A 6,225-nucleotide genomic window follows, 5' to 3' on the forward strand; every position below is an offset into this window, starting at 1 on the left:
CCCCTGCCCACCAACTAAAGCATATATATGTAATATCCAGTCTGATGGCTCTGAACAGTTCTGACTTCTAAGTCCCATTATTCTGCAGGAATTGAAAGGCAAGATACTTCCATACAAAGAAATGGAATGGAAGCCTAATTGATGTTAAATTCAAATCGGAACAGAGAAGCAGGGGCAATTTTTGCATCATGTGAAAACAGGTCAGCAGTTGTAGGGATGGGGGCGGGAGTGGAAAAGGCTCCACAAGGAAAGTAAGATTTTTTTATGGATCCAGGAAAAGCAGGAGGGCTCCTCCAGGCTCCACAGTAAAATTTGTGGCCTTCTGTGCCTTAGACGAACTCTTGTTACCCTCTTGCAAGCCACATCTGAAACTTCTTCTCACATTTACCCACTTGCCTTCCATTGGTACAAACTGACAGCTTTGGGCTGCCTGAATGACTTCTCTCTCACTCGGCAAGCTATCACTTTCCACCCACTTTAAGCAGACTACAGACTGACGGTACACAAATGAGGCCCAGGAGTTAAATTACTCACCATCCATTTGTGTTGTGTTAGTTGTCACCCATTTGGAACCTGCTGTGAGTTAAACGTTGACCCCAATGGGTCAGAAACGTTTCAAACGGAGGAAAAGAGAGCCACAGTTGCCCATCAAAAGAATAACTGCAACCTTATTGTAACAATTGGAAAGTAGCGCTGTGTGTGTACAAGGAAACATCTCGCTTCTCGATATATTAACATCCCATAAACACACGCTTGGCAAAGGCAAATTCAGTAAAACAGATTGTCTCACATGCAATTCTAGCAGCAGGAAGAGAACCGCAGCTTTTAGCTGTAACAGAGAGAGGAATAAGAATTTCCGCATCCAGCTTCAAGACCCCAGCAGCAACTGCTACTGAGAAACTAAAACTAAAACTAAAATCCTGGCTCTGTGGGAGCTTGACCCCACCCATTCAGGCTGCTTCTATTGTTCTAACTTTTAAAAAACCCCAAGGCCTCACCAGCTGGTTACTTTATTGGCTTTAGAGCAGTTTTCTCGGCACCTCTGGCTCAACCTTTCTTCAGAAGAAAACCACCAAAAGAATAAATGCAAACTTATGGCAACAATTAGAAAACAGCGCTGTGTATGTACAAGGAGGCAATCTTGCTTCTCAATTCCTGCAGATTAATGGGATGTTTCTTCAGAAGAAAACCAGGACAGAATACACCTCTGGAAGCCATAGTATCATCACAGTGGTACCACCCCAAAGACAGTGTCTCCTTTCGTCCCACACATGGACCTTAAAATCTACCCCTCCAACTCCCTCCTTTAGGTGGTAAAACCCTCCCCACCCACACCCCTCACTCACCTAGATCCAGGGTTTTATTGAGCAGTCTTCTTGGCACTTCCTGCAGTCATAGCAGTGTCTACTACCTAACTTTGGCACTTGTCGGACTGCTGGTCACAGCTCCAAAGCGTGAAACTACCTCTCTTTGAGTGGCAAAGTCCCACTCTGCACTTATTTAGCACATCAGCAGCAGTGGTTGTGTGGTATGTTTATTCTGGGGCTGTCAACTGAGCCTGTCCTATCTGCCCATCAGTGTTATTTTTAGGGGAAAAAAATCTACTTGCTAATAAAGCTAATATAGACAAATTAAAACCACTTTAAGACAATGTCAGTTTATTATTAAGTACTGTAGTGCTGTATATTGCACAGGACAATACTGTGCTAACTTCCCCAGATAAATTGTCACTTTAAAATAATTGAAGAGAACTGTCTCCTTGAACAAGCCATAGAAACAACATGTCACCCAAACTGAACTTCAAACCTTCAGCTGCAGAAATGTTACAGAGATCAAATTAACCTGAACTGCCCATCGAGAAATTAATAGGACTGGATGCATGGGTTTATTAGTCGCCACTGATTTCAATGGAGACTTACAGGGGTCAAAATGTTATACCGGTATTGCATCTGATCCCATATTGCCCAGTCAGGTTAATATTGAAACCTCAAACATAGAGAATGCTGAAGAAACTCAGCAGATCCAGCAGCATCTGCAGAGAGAGAAACAGTTAATGTTTGGAGTCTGGTATGACTCTTCTTCAGCACTGAAAGGCATTGGAATTTTTTTATCATTTTGACAGAGGATGAGGTTAATATTCATTCTGTTGTGTTGTTCTGTTTGGTTTAGTGGTAAACTGGTTCTTCCCTAGCAAAGGCTCTTAAGTGAATAGATGCTATCAAGGTTGCAAAAATCTATGGAACTTGAAAAATGCTGCAAGGGGCATTTACGGATACTTGGGATAAATTTAATTGAAACAGTTTCACTTCTCTGGTTTATGGAGCCACCTAGTGAGGAATACTGCAAGGAATTTCCATTTGGGTTTGTAAACTTACGAGAATATATTGTTAAAGTATGCCATTAAAACAGCAACTGTGGTGCATAAATACTTTGACAAAGCATACTTTCTTCAGTAACCCTTGCTGACCTTCTCAAAAATTCAACCTTCTGAAATTAGAGCCTTATATTTACATGTTAGCTACAGCACATTTTCTGTGATGCATATTGCTTATCTTGCACAATCCATTTAAATTAAACTGGCAATTGGCAAGGCATATTTCCAACTTGTTGACCGAGCACGGGTGGGTTGTTGTACCCATCAATCCCAATTGAAATATCTTGTTCCCATAAATCTGTGGTAATCAGCTGCAGAAATTTGTTAGCATTCAGTTAATTGCTGCAACGTTAGTTATTGCATATACAAACCAACTTATATATGTGCACTGATTCGAGTCAGGTTCTTGATCCTTTCAGGGAGCTGTGTTGCAGGTCCTCTTGTGGTGCTATGGTAATGTCCCTAGCCTGGACTGAGAGTTCAAGTTCCAGGGTTAATAACATCTCTGAACAGGTTGATTAAAAAATAGTTTCAGAGATGTGTGACTTAATCTCAAGTCCATTTTAAACCGGAGCGTTATTTCTTCAAGTATGATCAAGACAGAAACCAATACTTTGATCTTAAAAATGCCAGCTGCTGTCATAATTTAAATCATTTATTTTTAGTTTGCAATTCAATTGATTTTGCTTATTTTAATGACTCATAGAAGGCTTCACTATCAAGTTCCCTTATCTATTCATATATTAATTCTTCTGTTTCAACTAAACAGAGAAGCAGCTAGAACAAGAACAATGAAAGACTAAAATATTATTGAGAAGGGATAAGTTAGAACACAAGAGAAAGCTAGCTAAAAACATAAAAACAGATAGTCAGAGTTTCTATAGACTTTTTTAAAAAACAAAGATCTAGCAATCAGTTAGTAAGCACCGGACCTAGAGAAAGTAATTATCATCTTCAAGTTGGTGGCGGAGTAGCAGGGCTGAGTATGGGACTCGACCACTCCCCATCTGCTTTATTTTTCTTCTTTCCACCTTTGCTCATTTTCTTTTTTATGCCTTTTCCTTCGCTTTCTTTTCTGCAATGGCGATTCGGCGGCATTGGAACAGCAATGAGAACGGGCGTTTTGTGTAACGGTAGCAGCCTCCCAGCAATTGGACACATTGGGGTTGGCAGCATCAGTGACACAGACCCTCCCAGCGATCGATGCGAGACTCCCAGGCTGACCTAGACTCCAGGTCATGGCTCGGCTCATGTACCTGCATCAGTGGCCGAGCGTTCCAAACCCCTTTATTGGAGATAAGATTTTCGACTTTAAGATCTGTACCTTTTCTTACCTTTGGCTCTTGTTCTAATTTTCTCTGTTTTGGTTTTAATTCTGGTTTTGCAACCAAGATGGCACAGGAGAATGTACACTTTTCAGCGCACTCATGTATTCCTATACTTGAGTACACGTGACAATAAAATCTAATTCAAAAAAGTGAATCTGGGAATTAATAATGGAAAATAAGGCAATGGCAGATGAATTGAACAGGTATTTTGCATCTCTCTTCATGATAGAGGGTGCAAGTAACTTCCCAGAATTTGCCGTTAATCAGGAAACGGAAGGGAGGGCGGAACTCAAAAAAAGTTACTTTCACCAGGGAAGTGACACAGAGTAAATTATTGGAGCTGAGTGTAGTCATTGTAACAAGGTCGGCCAGATGAACGTTATTGTGGCTGATTGTGGCTGTTAACCTGGTCTAATCAGGGAGCCCTGGCTGACAGATATAAACAGGAGTGTCAGAGGTTCTACTCACCTTGAGAGCTGTCTCTGAGGAAGCTGGATCAGTGGCAAGGACTATGTAAATAAAAGGTGACTTGGTGACAGGATACTAACCTCTGTGGAGTTATTTCAGCAGCAAATAGTAGAAGAAAAGCAAGTATGCCTGGAAGAAATTTGCTCGCAAGAGTTGTCTTTGAGTCGCAACAGTCGTCTTTTATCTCAGAGTACAACGGGACCTTGACCAGATGGAACAATGGGCTGAAGAGTGGCAGATGGAGTTTAATTTAAATAACTATGAGGTGTTTGCATTTTGGTAAGGCAAACCAGGGCAGGACTTGTATGGTTAATGGTAGGGCCCTGGGGAGTGTTGCTGAACAAAGAGACCTAGGGGCGCTAGTGCATAGTTCCTTTAGTCACAGGTAGACAGGATGGTGAAGAAGGCATTTGGCATGCTTAGCTTTATTGGTCATAACCTTCAGTATAGGAGTTGGGATGTTATACGTTGCAGCTGTACAGGACATTGGTGAGGCCACATTTAGAACACTACATTCAATTCTGGTCTCCCTGCTTTAGGAAGAATGTTATTAAACTTGAGATGGTGCAGAAAAGATTTACAAGGATGTTGCCGGGACTGGACGGTTTGATTTACAAGGAGAGACTGAATAGGCTGGGGCTATTTTCCCTGGACCGTTGAGAGGCTGAGGGGTGACCTTATGGAAGTTTATAAAATTATGAGGGGTGTGACTAGGGTGAATAGCCAAATTCTTTTTTTCCTAGGGTAGGAGAGTCCAAAACTGGAGGGCATAGGTTTAAGATGAGAGGGAAAAGATTTAAAAAGGACCTGAGGGGTAATAGTTCACACTGAGGGTGGTACGGGTATGGAACGAGCTGCCAGAGGAAGTGGTGGAGGCTGGTACAATTACAACATTTAAAAGGCATCTGGATGGGCATATGAATAGGAAGGGTCTATGGGCCAAATGCTGGCAAATGAGACAAGGTCACGTTGGGATGTCTAGATGGCACAGATGAGTTGGACCGAAGGGTCTGTTTCTGTGCTGTAAGACTCTATGACTCTCTGACCATTAACCTCTATTTGTGCTGTAAATTTATTTTGGCTTGAATACCGTGTGCTGGTTTAAGAGCCGCTAATTTTGCCTTGTACCATTTTTCCCCCCTTTGACTGTTTGCTGTTTGGCTATTTTTGTACACTTTGTCCATTCCTGCCTCACTCTGGGTATTGTTAACCTAAATAGCTGGCCTGTGATACTGCCACATCCTTTTGCTTTGTAAGCCTAGGCATCCTCTCTCCAAAACCCTCCGTCTATTTTGTTTAAAGCCTTCTCTCAGCCCTAGTTATTTGATTTGCTGGGACATTGTCCCATGAAACTTGTACCACCATAGTAGTTCCATTTGCTAAATCAGTCATACAAAATGAGTAGATGGGACCTACAGAGAACAAGAACTGTTGTTCTGCGTGTTATTGGTACAGAATGCAGGAAGATTTAACATATTATTATTTTTCTTTTCCTGTGCATCGAAGTTCTCAATCACTACATTTTTGTAAGCACTGGCATTTGCCTAATAAAATCACCTATATGCTGGAAAAATTGGAAGTTTTGCAGAAAATGCTTCCATTTACTATTATTTGTCTTCTTGTCATACAGATAAAACAAAAGAATACGATGATTGATGAAGATTTCCCAAAGCTTTATTTCCCCCAATTTTCTCTTGTCAGCAGCACTAATTGGAATAATTCAAAAAGACTATGAAATATACTTGTCCTCCCCATGAAAGAGTTTTCATAGTATTATTCATTTTCATTAGACAATGTTATGATCCCAGCTAATGGTAACACGGAATAAGTCTGATGCCAGACTGAAATCTGCCTTGATAGACCACAAATTTCATTTTTCTTGTCTATTGTGGAGGTCAGTTACTGAACATATTTACAAGAGGTTGCTAATGTACGTTTAACAAAATAACATGAAAGTTTATTACACACAAAAAAAAACACAAACTATGTTACACTATAGAAGAATTATTTGATGCAGTCTTACTACAAGTATCAGAAAGGAAGATTCAACACTTT

Source organism: Rhincodon typus, chromosome 41, assembly GCF_021869965.1.
Source record: "Rhincodon typus isolate 14 chromosome 41, sRhiTyp1.1, whole genome shotgun sequence".
Lineage (NCBI taxonomy): Eukaryota > Metazoa > Chordata > Chondrichthyes > Orectolobiformes > Rhincodontidae > Rhincodon > Rhincodon typus.